The following is a 25,094-nucleotide window of genomic DNA, read 5'->3' on the forward strand; positions in this document are numbered from 1 at the left end:
TTGTTTAATTAATTTCTTCCTAAAATATTGTTTCTGGCAATTAAAATTTTGTGTTGCAATGCACAATTAGTGTTCAATTCCCATTCATTTCAGTTTATTTGCCACAGTACTGGACAGCCTCCAGTGCTAAAAGTTGGAGCCAGCAACTTGACGGGCCATGGAGTCACTTACAAGGCAGCTACGAACGTTCCTTTCTTGTATTCAAACTTGTATTTAAAATTAATTTAATTTTAAGGTAAGGGTCAATGACTCCAACCAAGTTCTTTAACAGAAAAACATGACGTTTCGGAGCTGACTCGGCTCCTTCATCATGGTCCGACTCCGAGCGAGGCACAGCTTGTCTTTTTAATTGAGGGTAAACAGCGCAAAAAAGACGAGGACATAAGAAGTGCACAAACGAGCGCCGACTTTCAACTAAGCTTTATTGCTTATCCCGCAAAACATATATACTGGGAACAATCAACAAAAAAAAACATGACACTGATAAACATAGATAGATGATATCTCCAGCTGCGGATGACAACAGCGGCATCATTGCCTTGCATTCAGAAACCTCAATTCCTTCGCTGTTAGAGCCACCGAAGCACTACTAACACAATCACCATCTACCTTCACGATTTCAACGGCTTCCAGAATTTCACAGGTTAGCTGATTGCGGTGTTTCTTTATCACCCTCGTTTGTTCAAATTGAGGCGTGCAATTAACACAATCCCTGCAGTGAATGCCGAGGTGCCCTTCCACTGCTTCGTGCACATTGTAATAGTGCTCTTTGAGGCGCTCATTGAGGCAACGTCCTGTCTGCCCGGTATATTGTTTACTGCAAGAAAGCGGAATGAAATAAACAACACCTTCCTGACAGGACACAAATTGATTTTTGTGTCTAACCGAGCAATGTTGCGCTACGAACGCAGCGTTTTCACCTTCTTGCAAATCATCCCCAACTTGTTGGGTGCCGAAAGGGCGACTCTGATATTAAATCGGCTTCCTATTTTCTTCAACTTGTGTGAAAGCCCTTGAATATATGGAACTACTGTTACTTTTTCTTTTTTCTTAATGGTTGCAGGCGGAGCCTCGTCCTCGTTCTTTTTCTTCGACCTTAAACCTGAAAGAATTGATTCTGCTGTTGTGACAAGCAGCTGCTTGGGATACCCGGCATTCACTAGTCGTTGGGTTTGATAATCGAAGCTGTCCTAAAGATAACGTTCCTAAAGATAACGCGATCAGATTTCTTGATCTCAAGCTATCCTTTTCACTTAGTCATACATGCTGGATGTATGAACCACGTAACAGTAAACCATTACTTTCATTTGCTTCATCTCCTTCAAAACTAGTGAACAGAGCCGCTGTCAAGTCCTGTTATAGTAATGCACTTAAAAAGTGATGCTTCCACTCCACGAAAGACAGCTTCGATTATCAAACCCAACGACTAGTGAATGCCGGGTATTCCAAGCAGCTGCTTGTCACAACAGCAGAATCAACTCTTTCAGGTTTAAGGCCGAATAAAAAGAACGAGGACGAGGCTCTGCCTGCAACCGTTCAGAAGAAAGAAAATGTAACAGTAGTTCCATATATTCACGGCCTTTCACGCAAGTTGAAGAAAATAGGAAGCCGATTTAATATCAGAGTCGCCCTTTCGGCACCCAACAAGCTGGGGATGATTTACAAGTAGGTTAACACTACTGCGTTCGTTCCGCAACATTGCTCGGTTAGACACAAAAAGCAATTTGTGCCCTGTCAGGAAGGTGTTTATTCCATTCCACTTTCTTGCGGTAAACAATATATCGGGCAGACGGGACGTTGCCTCAATGAGCACCTCAAAGAGCACCATTACAATGTGCACGAAGCAGGGCACCTCAGCATTCACAGCAGGGATTGTGTTAATTGCACGCCTCAATTTGAACAAACGAGAGTGATAAAGAAACACCGCAATCAGCTAGCCCATGAGGTTCTGGAAGCCGTTGAAATCGCAAAGGTAGATGATGATTGTGTTAGTAGTGCTTCGGTGGCTTTAACAGCGATGGAATTGAGGTTTCTGAATGCAAGGCAATGACGCCGCTGTTGTCATCCACAGCTGGAGATATCATCTATCTATGTTTACCAGTGTCATTATGTTGTCTTTTGTTGATTGTTCCCAGTATATATGTTTGTGGGACAAGCAATAAAGCTTAGTTGAAAGTCAGTGCTCGTTTGTGCACTTCTTATGTCCTCGTCTTTTTTTGCTCTGTTTACCCTCAATGGATCACCAACTTGCCCAAGCGTCTGTTTTAGCCAGTCTTTTTAAGGCCTTGTGTTGACGACCTCCGGATCAATGGCCGCAATCCATGAATGTATGAAGAGGGGAGGGTGCCCAAAGAGCAATTAACATTCCCCAGTGTTTACTGAATATGCCACAACTCGAGTAAAAGCCTCCTGCACGAATTAGCTTCGATATCCAGTACAATCATTCTGTCAAAGTCAATTTTATGGTCGCATGTCTCGCAGTGTTCGGCCACCGCGCTGCGCTGACTGTGCATTTGTTGGACGTCCGCTCTATGCTGTTTAATTCTTTCTGTGAGGTTTTCGTTTCGTGTACATATGAGGCTGGGCAGACAGAGCAGGGTGTTCTATATACCATGCCTTGAGTCTTTTCTTTAGTGTGAGGGTCCTTGGGGCGGGGGAGGAAACGTCCAATGGTAATGGTCGGTTTGTGCGTTACCAGCACCCCTTCTTTTCTGAGAATGCGGGCAAGTGTCTCGCTCATGCCTTTCATGTACGGAATGCAAACACATTTTTGCTTCTGGTGCGTGCTCATCAGCGGACATCATCTGTTCCTCACGCGAAGAAAAAAGAAACGGGAAGAACCAAGTCACCATTGATCTCCGAAAAAATGGATACCCATCACCCAGAAACAGAAAAGAAAAATCAAAAACGCTTCCATTGCCGGCTATAAAAAATAATTGCTTCAAGTTTAGTTATTTCCCGCGAACTTGTAAGGACTGGAACTCTCTTCCAAATTCTCCTGTTCGATCATCATCATTATCTGAATTTGTACGCCATTTAGAAAATTTCATCTATGGCACTACCACAGCGTGATAAGGTTCTATTGCTGTTGACTAGGATGGCTGTTGTTCCGATTTCTGTGTAATTCATTTTTGTTTTGTTTGTGTGTGCATTCAGAGACAATTTTTGATTGACTATTGATTTTCATCGTGTTCTATATTGCTCATTTTTCGTTTTGTATTTTCCACTCCTGTTTCAGCCCCTTATGGTGGCTGACAGTATTAATAAATGAAATGAAATGAAAAACGCTTTTGCATTTCGTACATGAAAGGTTTGAGCGAGACGCTTGTCCGCATTCTCAGAAAAGGAGTGCTGGTAACGCACAAACCGACTACTATCATCAGCGTTTCCTCCCCCGCCCTAAGGACCCTCACCCTAAAGAAAAGACCCAAGGCGTGCTATACAGAATGCCCTGCTCTGTCTGCCCAGCCTCATATGTAGGCGAAACGAAAGACTTCGCAGAAAGAATCAAACAGCACAGAGCGGACGTCCAACAAATGCACAGTCAGTGCAGCGTGGTGGCCGAATACTGCGAGACATGCGACCATAAAATTGACTTTGACAGGACAATTATATTGGATACCGAAGCTAATTCGTGCAGGAGGCTTTTGCTCAAGTCGTGGTATATTCAGCAAACACTGGGGAATGTTAATCGCTCTTTGGGCACCCTTCCCTCTTCATACATTCATGGATTGCGGCCATTGACCCGGAGGTCGTTGACACAAGGCATTAAAAAAGACAAGCTGCGCATCACCAGGAGTCACACCATGATGAAGGAGCCAAGTCGGCTCCGAAATGGTGTGTTTTTCTGTTAAAGAACTTGGTTGGAGTCACTGACCTTTACCTTAAAACTAAAATTAAATTCCCGAACCAGACAGACTTCTGACAGACTTCTGTCAAATGTTTTCTTTAAAGCACATTTATTTACCACTTTCAATGAACAACACTGTAGCAACTATCAGTCTCGTGGTGCAGCGCACCTTATGCTGACAGCGCAAGCACAGAATACGGTGAGCTGGCGAACATGAGCTTGGAACAACATGGGGAGGAGGGGGGTCACAGAAATGTGGCTTCACTCCTCAGTCATGCTACACTGAGTGCCGCCATTGAATGGAACGGCTGCCAGCACCACACCTCTAGTGATCCCAGACTTCCCTTGAGCACCTGCAATAGATGCAGCGCAGCCTGCTCCAGACTTCCTGCCCTTCCTTCACCACTCTCACATAAACCTCTCCAATCTGAATGGTGAAACTCACCTGGCTACGGTAGTTCACCTGTTCCGTGAACCACATCCAGCTATCTCTTCTAACAACATGCCAGTGCCGCAACATAAAACATTAAAATCGAACAGCTTTTACAAAAAAAAAAAAAATCAAGATTCCTAACTGTTCAGCAGTTTTTCATGGACATATGTGTGAAAATGGCAAGAAAAATTTTACTCACCCTTTTCCCGTTCCATAGTTGAATGCATATTGGCGCTGTTAGATATGCTGTTTCCACTTAGCCCTGTAAGCAAAATATACAAGATATGTACTTCGTGACACTACTGCTCAGCATGATTAGGCCCCTCGCAACATTACATATAGTGCTTCATGTGACGTTTATAAGATCAAAACATTTTATATAAGTAATATAACGCAATGAAGTATACATATTGATATGTGCCTAATACTTCAGCATTACAGCATTCATGAAACGTTTCAGCCCTTATGCCCGACAGGCTTTAAAATTAGATAACAAGGACTGCTTCAGGCCCTTTCAAACCGTGAAATGTGCCTAGCAGAATGATACTGAGCAATCTTCAGTTGTGCTCAGAAAGCACAAAGATCCAGCGGTTCACCTCACTGAAAGCTATCCATTTTTACAGCAGTTCTTGTATGGACCATAGTTCTAACTCCCCCCAAAAAGGCCCAACTCCTCTCCACCGTCTCATTTCTAACTAATGACAGGTTTCTTCCTTGTCCCCTCCCCACTTCACCGTACTATCTGTCTTTGCCACCAGCCTTGTGCCAGTTGTTTTTTGTTTTCTCTCTCTTTTTTTTTTTTCATCTACTTCAACGTACATCAGACACCGTTCATGTTACCAAGGGCAGTTTTAACTTTCCAAAGCACCTGTTTTTCTTTCACGAAATTGTAAGTATACCCTTTGGGTATACCTTGAAGTAGACGATGTACTGCAGCCGGTGTTTTCTGCACACAATACTTTTCCTGCTGGGCCAGCTGTGCAAGAGGCTATGCAGAAAATGCTTGTTTAGCAGACAAGGGTTTCTCCTCATGAAAACATTGGTCAGAGCATTATGCTCTTTTAAGTGGATGTGCGTGACTGGCATGGTATCACGTACAATCGTGCACAAAAGTAAAGAGAACACTACAGCACTGCACGGGCTCGGGCTTAACCAAAAGCCTGGTCCCGGCCCAAGCTGGGCTCGGGCTTAACCAAAAGCCTGTTCCCGGCCCAGGCTGGGCTCGGGCCTGTAAAAATATGGGCCTGGGACGGGCTTGGGACTGCGAATGAACGGCTGGTTTTACCGAATGCTTATGTTTTATGTGGCCAACACGTGAAAGCAATATCAGGCAGACATGGGCACCCTCACGAGGGCGAGACCTGCTAAGGAATTCACTGGATGAGGTGAGGGAGGACTACTGGAGCAGAAAAAAAAAATTGTAAAGAAGAGGGTGAGGGAGGCTAGAGTTGATGAGGTGAGTGAGAAAAGGATGCATGCAAACACACGTGCGCGCACGAAAATCGGCTATTTGCTTCTCATGTGAGGCAACAGGAGGAGCAGCGAGATGCGTGCTTTCAGATAAGCCGCTTTTGAGCCTTGTGCGGCACACATGCATCTAACATGCGTGTGTTGCCTTCGTTTTTTTCCCTCTAGTTCGGTCCAAATGAGGGATCCTGCCCAAGCGCAGTCTATAAAAAGAGCTGGGTAAGCTATTTCAACGTGTGCTTGCTGTGAGAAAAAGATGAGCTGCAATGACTCTTGCGATAGTGAATGTTGAAGGAAAGTGCAGTGGCAACATGGAGACGTGCTTTTGAACAGAAATAAAGAAACTGCGTTCCACTTTCACGCTGCAAAAAAAGGGGCGTCAGCCAGAGCCACAACACATGCGTAATGCTTTTTTTTTTTTTTCCTGTCTCAGAGCCAAGTGGTGCGCGGAGCCCGGGCAAGTCCCGCTGTTTCAACGGGCGAGGTCATTTCCCTTTTTCTCTAGCCCCGAAGGCACTGACAAAGAGGCAGCCAGCAGAGGCGTCAGTCCCGATACACCATTCCGTGGCCCACTGGCTTCCCAAGCGGTGCATATGTACCGAGATAACAGCCACACACACACACACCAAAGCAAAGGGGCGATACACTTGTCAACCACCCCGCCGGGGTGGCGCAGTGGTTACGGCGCTCGACTACTGTTCCCAAAGACGCGGGATCGAATCCCGGCCTCGGCGGCAGCTTTTCGATGGAGGCGAAAGGCAAGGCGCCCGTGTGCTGTGCGATGTCAGTGCACGTTAAAGAACCCCAGGTGGTCGAAATTACCGGAGTCCTCCACTACGGCGTCTCTCATAGCCTGAGTTGCTTTGGGACGTTAAACCCCACAAACCAACCAACCAACTTGTCAACCACTGCAAAGGAGACCACCCAGGCAACGAAAACGCAGGTGGCAGGAAGAGCCAGCCAGATCGAAAATTCCCAAATAAGCGCTCTCCGTCTCCAAAACAGGAGAAAACAGAACACTGCTGCTGTGTGGCTGTCGGACCACTGAAAATGTTGACATGATTCTAAAAACAACAGCCTGGTGCGTGATCGCGAATTTAACAAGCTCAAGAACGTGTACAATGTGAATGAACAAGTTTCAGGGCCGCAATGCACTCAGATCTGTTTTCAGGAAATGTACTGTCCAGATGAAAAGTGTGTACGACACAAGTTGCACGTAAGTTTCGTTCTTTCACGGCTCGTTTCTTCACAGTGCATAAAATCCAGCCGTATCCTGCATTTGTACTTCTGGTTCCTCACTCACCTATGTGTTTCAATTCCTTGCCTTTTGGTAATCATGATGTCACTATTACACTGCACAAGGTACACAGCATTGATGTCTGATATGGCTTGTGCAGCCCATGCCTTTGGTCTGGGGATGTTTAGCAATCTGAATCTCCTTCCACACAGCTGTAAAGTTATTTGTCGCTTCTCCCCTTTCACATCTATGGAGTGTTCAGCTGTGGGCAATCCCACACGGTTAATATAGCAGCGTCTCCATTGTACGAGCATCTAGAATACTTATTCAGCTTTACCCCAGGCTTAACCAGCTTCCCATCATAACTAATCCAAAACTTGTCTTCAAGGGTTACTACATTCAAATTAGCATACTCAAGGCCTAGAGTGCAAAACCATCACCTTAAATTTAGACTTTAAAATAACAATAAAAAAAAAAAGGATAATGTTCACAGCACCTCTGACACAGTTCAAGCTTGAATGCATAGAGCGTACACCTGCCCCCACAAGGCTGCTTCCTCCCATCCCTGAGAATGCACCATTAATGAATTTTACAATGCAAAGTGGTGGCCACAAAGTTTTAAACAAGTGCATAGTTTGCAGGTATCACAAGAACGTTTCGAAAGGGAAATATAATAAACTGTATGCTATGTGACCAAATGGCTCCAATTTAAGGTTAATCCACAAGGGCGCATTTTTACGGATGAACTTTCACGATAAAGGTGCCGCCAAATGTCCTCCTTCCCTACAAAACGTCAATCTCAAACAACATCCCTGCCAGAGAACAGCCACTGAAAGTGTCCTCAGCTAATGCGAGTTCATCTACCCCTATTTGAGGTATTTGAGGTAAAGTCACATGAAAAATGCTGCTTGAGAATGCCCATCGTTCTTGCATATAGTTGAACCTCTGTCCACAGTTGCAAATCCTATACCTCAAGGAAGTTTATATCCAGCTAAACTAATGTGATGGCCATCCTCCAATACCACACAAACTGCTCTTAGCATCAGACCAGCATCTCATCACAAGTACTGCTCTCAGCATCACACCAGCACCTCGGAGGCTTTGAAATCAGACATATTTAGGTTACAATACAAACATCACTTTCATTAATGATCAGGCTGCTGACCGTTTACCCTGAAAATTACTGGGCATAACTGTCCTCACTATTTCAGGGATTATGGTGGTCATAAAAATAATAGAGCATGGCCCTTGAATGGGCAAAAGTATGGAAAACCTGAAATGCTAACAAAGCTGTTTACAAAACTCGCAATAAGCATAGTTTCACGCATATTTCTTCATTTCATTGTTTACATACTCCTTCAGACATCACAATGCCCAAGCAGGAAGGGCACAGGACAAAGCACATTTTAAATAATGGCATACAACTGGTGGATTAAACAAATGGAAAGTTATTATATGATACAAAAAAAATGAAACAAAAAGTCACTAGCAAATACTTTTTAATGTGACAACTTTGTAATTGCTTCCCTGATTTTTTATTTTTCTGTACATGTTTCTTGCCCAAACCTAAGATGTGGGTTTGCATGTGGACACTGCATATATTAACTTCTGTCCCATGTTAATATGCAAGGAGAGTTAGTTTACTTTAGTTTATAAAAGAATGCAAAAAACAAGACGACAATGAATCCTTGTGCTACAACCTTCTATCAAGAGAAGAGTTACCTCGGTCAGAGTCAATGGAGGGGTGAAGCGTTCTGATGTCACTACTCCCCATGGGGCTGCAGCCAATGCCTGGAGAAGCAAGAAGAAGCACAGTATTTCATCACAGCATGAAAAACCTGCACTGGAAGTTAGAGGGGGCCATGAAATTCATGAATTTACCCAGTGCAGTTGTCGGGTTAGCGTGCTGGTTTGTCTGGTGCATCCCTCTTACATCCCCAGGTGACATGCTGCTGCAACTCATGCCTGTTACAAAAAAAAAAAAAAAAAAAAAAAAAAAAAAAGGAGAGAGGGTGAGAGAGAAAAAAAATGGAGCTTAATCACTCAGCAGAAATGAAGTTTTTCTGCCCTCAACGATGCCCAACAATTACACGTTCAGTGAAGGCAACAGGTTATGCTAAACCAAGTTCTTCTACAGCACTTCAAAGCAGCAGTACAATAGCAGGCAGATTCCACTGGCTCTTAAGACCTTTATTAGAAAGAGATATATTAGAACTAAAAATCCTAAAGAATACAAAATGCACATGCTAGCTCTGTTTTAAATTGTTCCCAAGAAAAGCATACTTATCGGCCACCTTGATTTTGAACGATGAATGTGTTACTTATTCATAACTTTACACTTCATATTTTCTGGAATGCTCAGAATGTAATTAAAGTAATGAATCATGATATGCTCAAGAGCTCAGCATGATCTCACCTGCGTCCACGTTCTACAAAGGGGCTGGCAACACAAGTCACTCTAACCGAGCACCTCACACAAGATAAAATGAAGCCATGCAACAGCACAGCCAGGTCACGCCATCCAAAGATCGAAACTCTAGAGCAATGAAGCAGACACCATTCACAAGAGAGCAGCAGATAGAGAGTATGGATAACTGCTTATCAGTTTTTATGAACCACCGGGATGCCTGTTCCACTCAACAAAAGGAAGCCACCTCAGCAACTTTTGATAACAATGGCCACACCAAAGATGCAAGACATGGTGGCAGAAGAGGCCTAGTCCCCACGGCATAGCGTAGCAGAGGTGTTAGCACACATATGATATGCTAATCAGATAGCAGAGGTAGCAACAAAAGCTTCAAGAGCATGCACAATCTAAGAGACTGTCCTGCTACATGTGCACAGTTGAGTGAGAGTACATGTATGCAAAATCAAGTTGGGATCACAATACGTACAAGGGATGGCGCAGCCCCAGTGCCAAAAACCAATACATACGCCACATAGGCAACAGGAAACATCTGCATATTAAATCCTCTGTAATTTCCTTCATACTGCTCTCATATGAAACAAAAAAAAAATTGGTACACAAAATTCACTGAACTACGAAAACAAAGAAATCATCTCCATAACTGATGTTGCAGATCTAATGACAAAAATTGACCTAAATTGCACCAAGCTCAGTAAGAATCCCAAAATGCCGGTTGCACAGTCACTTAATGACACACTCAGAATCTAGAAAATGAAAAAGAACTCAAGGTGACAATTCTAAACATCAAAACAACCAAAAACAAAAAACGAAAGAACAAAGCATGCTAAGGCAACCAAACCATGACGCAACCTTGCTTGAAGAAAGGTGGTGGTATGTGGGATTTAACACCCCCCGAAGAAACTCGCACTACGAGGCCACCAGCAGAGGGCTCCAAAATTATTTTATACCACCTGGGGACCTGCAACACGCACTGGCATCATTACACCATATAAGCGCCGTTTGCATTTCGCCTCTATCGAAACTTAGCTCAGTACCCAAGTACCTAACCACTAAACCATTGCAGCAGGTTTGTCAAAAAAAAATTAAAGCACTCAATCCAATATGAAGTCCAACCAACAACCAGTAGAGTCAAGAAACAAAAACAGCAAAAACAGCAAAAATGCCCTTCCCACTGCTGATTTAACTGTTCAGCATCTCCAAGCTCATGAAATTTATGCAAAATAAAACATTATAAAAAATGAACACCAGAGGAGACAAAAGAAACAGGCCCAAGGATTAATATTAAAAAGAGGAATTGCAGACGGCATCAGACATCTCTATAAACCTGTGCGAAATCCTCCATGACTAAGGTTATTACAATGCTCTGCAGAAATTTAAAATATAGGCCAAGTTAATCCAAACAAATGGCTGCACTGAGCACAAAATATCATATGCGCTTCGTGCAATGCGCACTTCGAGCACATTCTATTACATCCACAAAATAAGGCAGGGTCAACAAAGGCCAGGCGACAAAACCAACAAACTTTTGTACACATAGATAAAAACATTTTATTTCACAAATAACACCAAGTGCTCGGTTTCAGAATTAACCAATTTTGTACTCTGCCGTTACCTTGGTTCTCATTCTTGTTACCTTGTTTCTCATTCAGAAACAAGGTATTGTTTCTCAATACCTTGTTTCTCATTCAATCATGCTGATAGACCTGCTACATAGCTGTTCACATGTACTTCCAATGAAGAATCAACAGAAAGCCCTAGCAACAGACAGCATTAGTAATTAAAATATTTTTATGTCACAAAGCTGCACAATGTGCAGTGAGGCAGGACATAGATGGCCTCAAATTAACTTGGACAACCAAGAGTTCTTAACCAAACTCTAAAGACGCCACTCCGTTTCGCCTCCATCGAAATGCAGCTGCCGCCACCTGCGTTTTGATGTGGGTGAAATGGAGTGGTGTTTGCATGCTGTACACTGTCAGTGCATGCTAAAGAACCCCAGGTGGTCGAAATTTCTGGAGTCCTCCACTATGGCGTCTCTCATAGCCCGAGTCATTTAGGGATGTTAAACCTTACAAGCCAACCAAACAACACTCCAAAGTCTTAGTATATCAAAAGTTTCATATTTCAGCTGGAAATCAAGCACCTGACTGAACATCTTATTAGTTAAATGTAAAAAGGGAACACGGGAGTGCGTGGCCACCACGCTTTCAAATGCGCTGTTACCGACATGAGCTAAGAATCGGCGGTAAAGACGCATCCAAAGTAGGCTTGGCCGGCTGCTCTTCCCGAACATACCCTTGGTGCCACCCATTCTCGTCTTGTATTGGTGGCAGCGCTTTGCAAAGCACAAAGGCCACGCGCTTCCGTGTTCCCTTTCATATTGATTCTAGCTGGACATGCCTAAGCCATGAATTACAACTGCCAGAGCTTGCAGTACCATGATGAAGAAAAACGAAGTAACTATATCTAGCGACAGATCTGTAGATCACTTTTAGATGCTTCAAATGGACCTTTTCATGACCCTTGAAGCAAGCGGTTTCTTGGTCTGTGAGAATAGTGCGCGGGAGTGTAACCCCTAATTATCTCCCATTCTAGAAGCACAATCCGGTGTCGAATGAGGCAGCACCCTATGACCTGTTTATGAAAAGGTTCAACCCCATCTATCGCATTTCTCAAACTTTTGGTAACACTTCATATATACTCCAGCGGGGTTGGCTGCTTTTTTTTTTTAGGCTTTATGATTACAGCGGAACAGTAATGCTGCGCATGTATTACCCATGTGGCTGGCAGCACTTGATGGGTGCAGACCTCTCACGTCACTACCATCCATGCTGCTACAGCTCATCCCTGCATATAAGATCACAGAAAAGTATGTCGTCTTCAAAACAAGAATAGTGTTAAAAGAGGAAAAAAGCGAGAGTTCGGGAAATGACAACATATGCAGATAAGTCAGCATTTATGTAAGCCAAGCATAATAGCACATGCAATGAGCTGAGAACAGGAAGCGCGGTATATTCATGCGCACGTGCAACGTTTTCAGCGCAGCATGCACGGAGACAGATGTTATACATTCATAACTAACTGATTAAAAAAAAAACAAAAAAAAACCTTACGCAGATTTCTCTCAAGTTTAGCATAACGCCACGCATCTGGGCCTGCCAACCTTTCGCTGTAGTAAGACCGCTAGATATTAATAACAGCCACAAGTTGATGAGGCAAGCCTTAAAATAAGACTAAGAAATGTGGAAGCTCACATTTACGGAAAAAAAAATGCCCAAAGCGTGCAGCCCAAGCTGCAGGAACGCACATCATTTCGCGTCGCAGGACAGCACCATAAAAACCCACTTACCTTGATGCATTCCCAGAACCAAGTTTGTGTCCATAGCTGCAAGCGTTTGAAAAATAATAATCTACTAAGAATTCATTTAGTCGACGACAAAGAAATGATCCGACGCCGCGCACAGAGATCAACGTAGCAGCGATTCCGAAAATTGCGCGCGAATTCTGCAAGCGTGCTGCATTTTCGTTATTCGGTTTCGACTATCACACACTTCTATGCGTTCTCGGATACAGCAACAGCTTCCTGGTTGTTTCATCCCTAAAAAGAAGCGAATCTTCATGCACGACTCTGGTTTGAAGTTTTGCGTACTGCCGCCGAACAAATAAGCCCAGCATGATTAACATGTTCACTTTCGGCGCTTTTCATACAAGCCGGAGACATTTCCTTGTGAAGCATACTGAATTTAGCACGCAGTTAAAGTTGGGTGTAAGTTAATCGGGAATATAAAAGCAATAGGTTCGAAATAAGCGTCGACTATAATGTCACTCGAGTTCCTTTAAAAGAAACATTCTTAATGCGGACGCCATGTTTTCATCTTTGTGCGAAGCGCGCACCAACAGCGTTTTTTTTTAATTCCAGAGGAACGTTATTTTTGTAGCGATGTAGCTTATATTAAAAAACCACTGTGGCGTCGCTTTTATTTGCGTTGTGTGCGCGCACAAATACGTCATTTGCAGCGCGTGTTCGGTGCGTTTAGGAATAATTGGCGCAGATAAAACATGGGGCGAGGGGGGTTCGTTTACTGTGAAAAGCTTACCTCGTTGCAGCTTCTGCAGGAAAGACGCTTGCCGTAGGATGCCCTAGCGAACGCCACCCAGCCCCTCCCCCCCACACTATCAACACTTCATTATCTATTCAAAGGATGCCCATTTCATGGGCAAACACGCGCAAAAAGCGAACATCAAAGGCTCCCGTTAAAACGTCAAAACTCTCCATTTGTTTATGCCAGTGTTGCCAGTAACTGGAAGCATTTTTCCGCTATAGGCGGCCATCTTGCTCTTGCACTTTTGATTATATCGCGTGCATCCATTATAAAGGCACCACCCAGCAGTAGCAGCAGGGGTAGCGCGCCTGCCGCTAGATGTGTAGCTAGTGCAGCTGCCATGTCGAGTGCACTGCTCAAAAGTTGTTGCAGTTGAATTTTAGGTCGGCAAGTGGACGCACATGCTTTTGCAGTTGCGCTAATAGTCACTTTTTTATATTCAGGTGATATTCGCACTGATCGTGTGTATATATATAAGGCTGTGGCTAAAGGTACGTCCGACGGACCCGATCAGTGGTCTTAAAGGTACGTCCGACGGACCCGGTGCGTTTTTCTTCGGGATCCGTCGGACGGGTCGGACGGATACGGGAAATATTTTTCAGAGGTACGGCGGACGGACCCGATCGGTAGGGTTCTTCCGACGGACCCAACGCATTTTTCTCCGATATGGGCCTTGGGATCCGTCGGGAAAGCCGGACGGATCCGAGATCCCCAGATGTGGTTGTAGCAACAACATGGTAGCCATATGTAGCCAAATCGAAGTTGGTGTGAGGTGTACGCATGGTGTACATACGTACGAGGTGCAAGAAGTATGTATACATACTGCATGCGTGAAATGTGAAATTACAAAGAATAGTACAGTGGCAATAATAGTACCTAGAATGGGTGATATACTACGTGATGGCATGATGATAGGTTTACGTGAGTTGGACCGCGGCAGGGTGGCAAGCAGTAATCGCGGTGTTGACGGCCAGCCCGCGGCCCGCACGCCCGCTCATTTGGTCCTCGTTATCATGTGGATTAACGTCTACGACGGTCGTTATGTAGTTTTGATTCTTCAAAGTTTCCTCACTTCCATATGTGATGAGATGCGTCACGTAACGCATTGCTTTCTGCTCGCATTGAGGTTTGGTGCTGCAAGTTCTACGTAGTACAAGCGGCGCTGAAAAAGCTGGGCACCGCCGGCGTGTCTCTAGCCCAAGCATCGCGTCATTCGTGTTTGTTGTACAACTGGAGGTGTGGTTTGTGCTTACCGTGAGATGCTGTGATTACGGATTACGTCCTACTAGAGTGCTGTGTGAGACTACGAAGAGTGCTGTGATGAGTGCGCCGATGCCCGGACGGACATCAGTGTGTCCGTTCATGATCGGCGATGTTGCACGTGCATGTCAGTGTTTATTAGGTGCAGTAGTAATTTATTTACACGCGCTGTGCAACAATCAGACGAAAATAAGTCATCGACAATTTGTTAGCCTGTACTACAGAGCTCAAAACTCGGAAAATGGGAATGCACATGATGCAGTTTTCGCATGTTGGAGTGGACCGAAAAATAAGTGCCCAGCCCACACCGCCGGGATGCGCATTCCTACAGGTGAAATGGTTCAGGTTTCTGTAAAATAGCTGCCTGGCACAGCACTTTTCGAAATTTTCAGGCTTTGTACTATTGTTGAAGGCCACTTTATCATTAATAAAGGAACGAATATGCTTTATGTGTTAATGACTAGTGTTTTTTCAACATATTATGTTCATTTTTTTTCGCTTTTCCTTAATTTCCTTTGTTTTTCATGCTAGAAAAACACAAATAGTACACTTTTAAACTTGTCAGTCCAAAGCTGAACATGAATATCTGCCATGCATGTGACAGCTTTAATGCTAGAAAGGTTGACATGTATAGCATGTACGTACACGCTGCGACATCTTAGTGGCACGTTCGGCTACTTGCCCCAAGGTCGTGATGTTTAATACCAGTGATGGCAGTCGCACTTTGGTGCAGGTGAAATGCAAATGCTTCTGTTTTCTGCAAGATGTCAATGCAAAGTACAAAGCCTGGGCAGTCAAATTAGTCTGGAGCTCTCCACTACGGTATTCTTCATAGCTACATATGTCACTTTAGGATGTGAAACCCTACATGCCACAGGTAGGCTGCATTGTTTTTTTAGATTTTGTAACCTCTCATCAATGTTTTGCAACATTTGGCTAATTTTAGTTCCCAAACAGTTGCTAAAGATGAAACTGAAGCAGTTCTTGGCATGGTTTGCTGCTTAGATTAATTTTCTAATTGCAGTTCTTTGAAACTTGCATCAATGCTGGACTGTTCAAATAGCAAGCAGTTGAATTACAGAAATGATGTGGGTCATGCATTTCAGTTCTGACAAGTGGAAAGTAATGGTCCCCTCCTTGCATGCATAGGTGCCTTTAGACAAATACATACTCGGGTGTGTGATTGTGACGCATATCAAGGGTCAACAGAAAGCCATGTGGAGCCAGTGTGATATTCTTCATGAAGGCTAAAGTAAAATTGTACAACAGCTGCTGTACCATGCAGAAAAAAATTGATCATTTAGTGTATGATTAACTGACCATGAATAGCACCTTACTCAGAGTATGATGTGATATATATCTGGTTTAGCATCCCAAAATAACTACGGCTATGAGGAACACAATAGTTGAGGGCTCCGGTATAATTTCGACCACCTGGGGTTCTTTTACATGCACTGACACCACACGGTGCATGACAGACTATTGTTTCGCCTCTATTGAAATGCCTCTGCTGTGGCTGGAACCAAATCTGCATCTTTGGGTTCAGCAGCCAAGCACTCTAACTACTGAGCCAGCACAACGGGGCCAAGTATCAAAATGCATGCCATTACATTTCCTTCTAGCCTGTGGTTTTCTTCACAGAACTAATGTATACAAGAAAAAGTAAATAGCAATAAAACATTAGTTTTATTGCACATTATATTCACATTTCAGCAAACATTCTCTAGGAAAAAATTTCTCATAATGTTTGCATGGAAACCATGAACATCTTACAAAAACAAAACAATGCACTTACTCCACTCCAATTATTAATGGGCAAGGTTGCATCTATGCTACTACACTGCACTTATCACAAAACCACAAGCCCCATCTGCTTTGGCCAATCACTTGATGAAACTAACGGAGACAGATGTCGCACACCACAGACTGGTCGTCTCGCAACATATCTCTGCATATGTTACATTTCAATTTCATGCCTTTCCACTTAGCTTCAACTGTTGCCAGCATTACTAGTTACCCATCTTTTCTGAAATTCCTTTTTTACGCTGTTGGGATCAGCATCCTTGTTAACGATGGTCTCTGGAATTTTCGATGCTATCATTTTCACATCTTCCTCATCTGGAAGAACGAAGGAAATGACAAGCGTTGAGCAGAAAAAAAATTAGGGAGGCTCCTAATCTCCACCTTTAAGGGTATGGTGTGCCAGCATTAATGGTTCTTGTCTGCAGATCCCACTGTGGATTCCCGTTAATTTACATGCCCTTTGCTACAAACATAATTACTAATTCCTTAATTCATGTCTCTGTTATCTCAGATATACTCATTAGCATACGGTCGTAGGCTGCCCTGTTAGGTGATAGACAACCTGGCATAGACCTCTGTAAGCCTCAACCTTTCTTAATTGGAGCTGAAACGTCGCAGAACATATTTCAAATATAACTTTGCAAGCTCGACTTAACAGCTCCTGCCATGTCGTGTGGCCTCGTGACATTTGGCTCGTGGCACTTTTGGCTTGTGCACAGGGGTCATCTGTTAAATACTGGTTAACATGCATGACAAATACATTTTCACACAAACTGGTGGCAAATGGTCAAGTGGTGCACTGCAGATTCTGAAATGTATACCTAATATGCATGCAAGGATCGCACCATCACATAACATGATCAAGAGTTCTATCAGTACCTGTAGTTACATAGCATTTCAATGCCCATTAAAGGACCACCTCAGACAATGGTTGTTGTTACCACAAGACCTATTCTAACAGCGTACTGACACCATTCCACTGAGCGATGGACATGTATATGCACACCCTAGATAGCTCATGATTGTGGATCTCATTTATTTCTACGACTTCCAAGGAGTTCCTGTCGTCAGAAACCCTACACTTTATGAAATCGGGACAGTTGTCTTGAAAGGTGATGAAAAGAAATAACTAGGTTACCTTGACGCAATGCTAAATTACAGAGGGTGAATATGCTGCATGAAGATACCAAGAAGCTTGTACAAAGAAAAGTGAGAGTGAAATGGCAGGATTTTTGAAACAATGAAATAAACTACAAACTATACTTGTCAAACCTGTCATTAAGGAATGGAAATCATGCAGTAATCAAAAACACAACATGGAGGCCATTTTAGGTCATCTTCACAAAACACATATCCACACTCACACACACAGCTTCATACTTATGAAAGAGGACAAACCAATATGCAAGGAGTGTGGAGATGAACTAACAATAAACCATATCTTACACGTGCGCCAGAGTCGAGAAAATAAGAGGAAACATTTTGTACAATTTTGCAACAGATCCTTTTCCATACCAGCATGATTCTAGGAGAGACGTGAAAATTTCCTGCATTTTTGGTTTCCTAAAATGTTCCTAAACAAGCTACATCCTAAAGAACATTTTAGTCATTACACACAAAATAAATACATTACACCTTGTTCTTGGTGCATGGCAGCATTAGTTGCTTATGCACCATAAAAATCAATACAATGCTGTAAGGTATACCTTGGTTAGCTATGTTATATGAGACAAGCTTTCGGTCTGGTGTGGTCCTTATTCACGTGACAGCGCTGTCATGAGGGTCTATGTCCCAGCGATCGGAAAGTGACCTATTCCAATAATTCTACAAACTGAAGGCGATTCTACAGATTTCTAAAGACTGGAGTGCTCAACTGTTTTATCAACGTCCGCCTGCTTTGACAGCCTGGAGTGAAACTGTTGAAGGGAATACATTTTTTAACATTTAACGCGTTTCTGAAGGCGTTGCTTTCAATTACGGGGCCCACAAAAAGCAGCTGAATGTCAAACGCCGCCTAGGTAGGCTTTCTAGCTAGACAGCGGTGTAACGTGGAAAATCGCTCCGCCGGTCCATCGCTGGCGCCGCTGACTTGACAGGCGAACTGTTCAAACTTATAGCTACAGACCACACCTGAAACACTGAATTGCGCATGATCAAGGCAGAATTTCTCTAACACTGAGCACTGGTAACTATCGATTTCGCGCCCAATATTGTGAAAATCTGTCCTCTCTTCGATCATTGATACGTCCACGGTTGAACATTTATGCGCCTCGGGGTAGGCCAGCCGTTGGAACATGGATGCGTGGTTGTAGCAACGATCACTTGCATGGCACACTCTGCAAAATTGCAAGAGTCAGCTTCTGCAACGAAATGTGCAGCGCACATTTTCTACCGCGTACCTAAGTCCGGCGATGCATGCATATCGATCCCGATCGTTTCAAAGCTGCGCGGCCGTTCAGTCGGGTCACGCTAACCTCGAGCATGCGGAGGTTTAAACTACATGTACGCAAAATTCAACGACAAGAAAAAGATGCAGGCTAAGCACAAAGAACATTGCTCTTCACATGGAAATCGGATCATTCGCGCTTCCGTCTTTCCGGTTGTGCACTCTTGCGGTGCGGTGCAGTAGGTCTTCGCCTCGACGAGTCGATGTGCAGCTCGCCGCAGTAGCAGCGCAGGCCTCTAGTAGATTCGGCATGTCTTCTGCCACGACTCTGAGGTAGAATTTAAACGAAGAATTTAGCTAGAAACATCCTGTTTCCTCGGTCTGCATGTGAGGAACAAGCATAATGCCATTTCACATACATACTTTGGACTGCTGAATGTTCTGCACGGCGAGGTGTGTGTGTGTTGTGCCAGCGCTAGATCTTCGGAGGTCGATGAATGCTAGGAATAGCTCGCTCGCATTACGGGCAGATCGAGGTGATAGTTTAGTGCGAAGCGAAAGCTGCTCGTGAATGTGCGTATCTCGATGCCAGCTGGTGGAGCTGGTGCAGTACGTAGCATCGCCTGCAGCTATGTGCGTGACAGCGATGCTTGCCGTACACAACCCTAAGTGAAGACCGTATTCTATGTTAGAACGGATGCACTCTTCGTAGCACCTCATCGAGAGTCCGGCTAGCTGATATCATAGAGGATAAGATCATTCACGCGTAGCAAGCGGAATGTGGCCGCGTTCGACGTGCATATAGCCATGAGCCTGTATATCGACGTCCGCCGTATCTTTACAAGAATCGAATGGATACGTCGGACGTACCTTTAGACACTTCGTATATATAAACTCGCGAAAGTATGGCACAGTGCGCTCAAGCATCCACTTGATCATAATCCCTATTAACCCGTATTATCAATTTTATTGCATATTTCTTAGCTTGAAGCTAATTTTGGGCTTTGTAAAAGGGAAAAGCATCCCTGTGTTGCCTTGAGCCTCAAATTTCATTTATGTATAGTTCTGGAACATAAAAAGCGAGACAACTAAAACACCAGTATTGTAAATAAGAACGTAACGAATGACATTCATTTATCTAATTGAAACTGAGTTTTGGCTAAAATGTATAACATATTAACAGGCATATGCAAATGTTTGCATGCCAAGTTTGCCAAGGTGATATGATATGGGAAGATCCTATAGTAACAAATTACTTTCAAGAGGGAACTGTATCTAGTAATTGAGTAGTATCAAGTGAAGAAGCCAATCAAACATGAAAGATACAAGTTGATTCCAGGCAAAAATCCTAACTGGTCCAGTTGGTTTAAGGAACAAATTTCCAGTTTATCCGGCCTGTTGGTTCCCAGTTGGATAACAATGGACCCCCACGGGAATAAATTGGGAATGTGTTCCTTCCTTAAACCAACTGGGCCAGTTAGGATTTTCGCCTGTTATGCAGGAAACACCATAGATTTCCATGCAGCAATACTGGGCTCAATTGCTTTGGTATATATGCAGTTACTAACCGTCCCTCAACAGTCCAGAGATTATAGTTGACATATAAATGTCAACTATAATCATTAAGGACATTTATAATATGTCCTTTTCATATTATATACCTAATGTTTAAGTTGTGTTTCCTATTGCACTTGCTCTTCCTAAATGTATTGTGATTATTAATATAACTGTATCGCCCCTCCCCTATGTAATACCCTTCTCCGGAGGGCCTTTAGAGGTAACAATTGAATAAATATGTCATGTATGATCTAATTTTTAATTTAGAAATTACCACCTTAAAAACTAGACAATTGCCTGATGAGTTTTCATACAAAGTTTTGTCATAATGAGTTTTGTACAAAAAAATAATGTACTCCATTCAGGCAGTATGTGCATGGCTACTGCCTTAAATTAGAGAGTCTCTTAAACTGATATCTAATTTGCATGTGTAAACAGCTCATTTATCAAGCCTCTGAACATAGTACCAGGTCATCACGCATAAATTTCTTCTAGCCACAGTTCAGGCATTTTATAGCTGCTATACAATCTCTGCCATCGTCTTTTATCCAGCCATAAGGGCTGAGGGCTTTTATATGTGTATGTATGTAACTCGAAACGCTTAATTATTTTGCAAAAACCTGCACTTACTGTAGTAGTGCAGGTCCAAGAATCTCTATACTGTTGCTGGGTGAACATTGCTTTGCTACATTTAGTTCTATGTGTTGTGTGCATCCAAAGAAATCTGCCACATACTCTTCTCTAGATGCCATTTTCAGATTTGACCGCATTGACTATATTGCAATTCTTCAAGAAAAACATTATTTTTGTGCAGTAGAGTAAGGCAACCACCGTGCATAATATGGAATTTAGTTTGAAAGTGTCACATTTTTAATACTAGGTAGCAAATCTGCCTGCTATTCTTCATATTGTAAAATCACTCACAGGGTTGAGAAAAATATTTTCACCAATAAATGGATAAGATAAGACTGAATTATAATGTGAAATAAACATTTTATATGATAGAATTTTTGTTGTTCTTTTTTTTTCAAACTACTGAAGTTTCTACATATATGGGTACTCTCGTTAATAGTTGGCCAAGGACTTTCAGTCAACGATTGGCAAACGACAGGGAATTATTCAGCACTCAGTGATTGGGCAGCCAAACAAGGCCCAGAGTAGAGCAGTGGTTGGCTGCCCACGAGGTTGGCCAGATACTTTGAACCAGCCCCAAGTCACATGCAAAAGGCGGACTGAAATTTGTTGCAAAGTTCACAAGACTAATATATGTACTGATAACGTACATTATTGAATCCTGCTGCTTTCTGTGAATCCAATGCACGCAGTGTTAAAGCAACATATTGATGGGCCTCGGAAAGGTGTTTTTTTGAGAATCAGTCTGTATGTTTTTAGGTAATGCATTTGCATAATGTTTGCACAAAGCCAGCAAAGTGGACTTCTTAAATAAATGTTATTAGCAAGATGATCATATCTCTCTCTCTTTTATTTTCCATTTTTGCCATCAGAAGCTTAAAAATGATTGAAATAACTTCTCTCAACTTCCAAGAGTAACTGGCTCTGCAATGAGGGCCTCATATAGGGGACACATAAATGTGCGGAAAGTTGTTATGTATGTGTGCGCAGTGCAGTTAAGTCTTCTTTCTTGTAGTGTTTCTTTGGTGCAATGTTTCTTTTACAATTTACATGTTGGACATGGTTCCCATGAAAATGTTTGTGTTAAATATGTTTACTGCCAGACATTTGCTCCTTGCAATCTCTTGCCTTAAAATGTTACTATATTTGCTTCAGCTTTGCAGAATAATCTGAGAATCACCAGTTTTTTTCACATAGAAATTGTGTGTGTTCTCCCAATTCTGACACAAATTAGAGAGCATTTATTTTGTTAAATTCTTGTTCATTATTATTATTCAATGTAAGGATAATATGCATTAAACAAACCTCAAACTATAACATGCATGTTGCTTGGTGATAAAAGAGTGACATCAGCAAAATCTAGGCAATGTTACGGACTGACATTTGAAACTATTTACATAACGTTTGGAGTTGCTTGGGTGGGTAATCTGCAAAGTGAGCCTCTTGCACCGGCTCTATGTCAGCAATCATGTAAAACCAAGAAATCACAACCCTGACCCAACCTTGGCCCAACATTATTGACATGACTAGGGTCATGGTTGACGAGGTTGTCTGCCAATGTTGGCCAACATAGGGCCATGGCTAAATGGTGAAAGAACAGAACGAAAACAATGACAACGAAGGAACACACAGACACAGGACACCGCCTGTCCTATGTTTCCATGTTCCTTTGTCCTCATTTTTTCACGCCATACTTTCGCTATTTAGCCATTAAACAACTAGCCTGGGCAGCAGTCTTGATAAAACCATGGTTTTTTTTTTGTTTTTTTTTCAGTTGGATTGGATATACCTAGTTCACATTTCTGCAGTCTGGGCTTTTCTCATGCCCACTTAGTGATGTTTCACATATGTGGAGTAAAATTCCTGAAAATAGGGAGTTCAATAAGATAAAAAATATTTGTAGATAGGAGCTCTCAGCCACAGCGGACAATTTCTATCGAACTCTTATAATTATACAAGTAATTAACTAAACATATTCATCCCTTTCCTTATGGCGCGGTTCAGGTGTCCACATAGCAAGTGTGACAGATACTGTGCCTTCCCCTTCCTGTGAACCAATTATTATTATTATTAATTAATTGTTTAATTATCACAGTTAGGCAGTTCGAAGCCATGGACGAGGGGATGCTGAATCAGTTTTTGAAACAAAGCAAACTCATTTGCTAAGGACTTGTAGCGTGAGGAGATTCAATATTTTTTTCCGTACGAAACCGAAACTGAGCACAAGAGATGAGCTGGAGGCTTAATTTGTACAGACTTGTGGTTCAGTGATGATGTGTGCAGTGAGGTGCTCAGTTTTAACGGCAAGCAGTATTGTGTCACATCATGTGCATTCTTTTGAATTGCAGCTTGTTGCAGTTAAGATCAAAGAGGCCAGTCATTGCCAATTGTTCGGTCATTATTTTTAAAGTGACAGAGTGAAGTAAAGTGCATGACAGGTAGGCGGTTTGGATTTTTGTGCATTCACTGCAACGCGTCATCAACTGATGCATCTGTACCAAGCTCCCTGTGTGCCTCTTGTGCGAGTTTCAGTTTTGCATGGAAAAAAGCGCCTGATTTCTTCACGCTGCAGTGTTTTAGAAAATCAGTTTTTCTTCGTTGCAAAAACTTATACGGCATAATCTTAACAGCTTTGAACTCCCAATTGTAACTAACCACTGAACTGCAATGACTCAAAAATTAGTGAGTTTTAGTTACTACAGAAGTTTGCAGCAAATTGTGTCTGCCGCACCTGAGAGTTAATTGTTCCTGCAACTAATTTTTGAAAGTATTTAATGGAACACCCAGTACATAAGTGTTGTGTTGGACGTACATTTGTTACTCATGTGCCATAAAACCCAACACAGCAGTATGTCATGTTGCAAACGTATACAATCAAATATATGTACCTATGCTTGTTACGATGAAAAAAAGAAAGTGTTCAAAGCAGTTATTTCTTTAAAAATGTCTTTTTGACAGGAAACTAAAAACATAAAGCCCATTTCAAATTTATTCAATACAAATTTTTTTTTCAAGAACTTTGAGAGTACCTGCACAGTGTGGTCGCTTCAGGTGGATTAATTGTCCTGTAAGGCAGACATATGTATGTTATCGAGCCTAATAATCAGGTTATTAATTAATTAAAATGAACAAACTGAATTTTTTATTATTGGCTAGGGCAATGTTATACTGTGAAACCAAATTATTCCTTTTTAAATTTTTTGTGGCTCGAAATATTGATGTGAAAAATATGCATGAGAAAGCCTGTTGAGTTGACTTTCACATACTGTGCATTAAAAAAATCGTATCGTTGCACATGGTATTTTCTTCATAATATGTGAACTACTTCTATGTCATCAAATACACAAATTTCACCTGTATTTGATGTATAACATATTCAATCAACACCATTTTATGAATGTGCAATGTGTGAAAGCCAACTCAACAAGCCTTCCTTTGCATACTTCTGACATTCAATATTTTGAGCCACAATTAATGCTGATAGGAAATTTAATTGCCTTTATGTTGATGACCTTCAATTTTGCAACATTTTCCCATTAGGTCAATATTGAACAGTTGGTTTGTTAGTTTTGCTGATTATCTGATCATTAGCTTACATACAATGTCTGCCTTGCCATACAATCCACCTGGAGTGACCATACATGTATATACCTTTCATAGGTTTTGAAAGGAAGATTTGTATTGAATAATTTGAAATGCCTTTGTATAAAAAGCCCAAAACTACATTTTTCTCTAAGTATAAGGTAGGTGAAAAGGAATTTTGTTGTCATTGTGAAGTGCAGCTATATGTTTTGATCCTTCGTAATTGCTAAACACTTAAGCAAGTAGTTAAAATGTGGTCATCTTTCCACATGCTTCGAAGACGAGTGTACACGTTTTGTTTCATTGGTAAAGTGTTATGCGTGAGGGCGTGAGTTGTGTGTGTCCAATGTGAAGA

The 25,094-nt window shown here is 42.4% G+C and overlaps 1 long non-coding RNA gene across 1 annotated transcript; it reads right to left on the reverse strand.

Annotated features, from left to right (window-relative positions):
- Nucleotides 1-16,445: 16,445 nt before the first annotated feature.
- On the reverse strand, nt 16,446-19,835 carry LOC146203977 (uncharacterized). The gene is made up of 2 exons (XR_014703933.1): nt 19,391-19,835; nt 16,446-19,295 (listed from the first exon to the last, which is right to left on the reverse strand). It is a non-coding gene; the product is annotated as an uncharacterized LOC146203977 (long non-coding RNA).
- Nucleotides 19,836-25,094: the final 5,259 nt, after the last annotated feature.

Source organism: Amblyomma maculatum, chromosome 1 (assembly GCF_055883805.1).
Source record: "Amblyomma maculatum isolate TAMU_Amacu chromosome 1, ASM5588380v1, whole genome shotgun sequence".
Classification (NCBI taxonomy): domain Eukaryota; kingdom Metazoa; phylum Arthropoda; class Arachnida; order Ixodida; family Ixodidae; genus Amblyomma; species Amblyomma maculatum.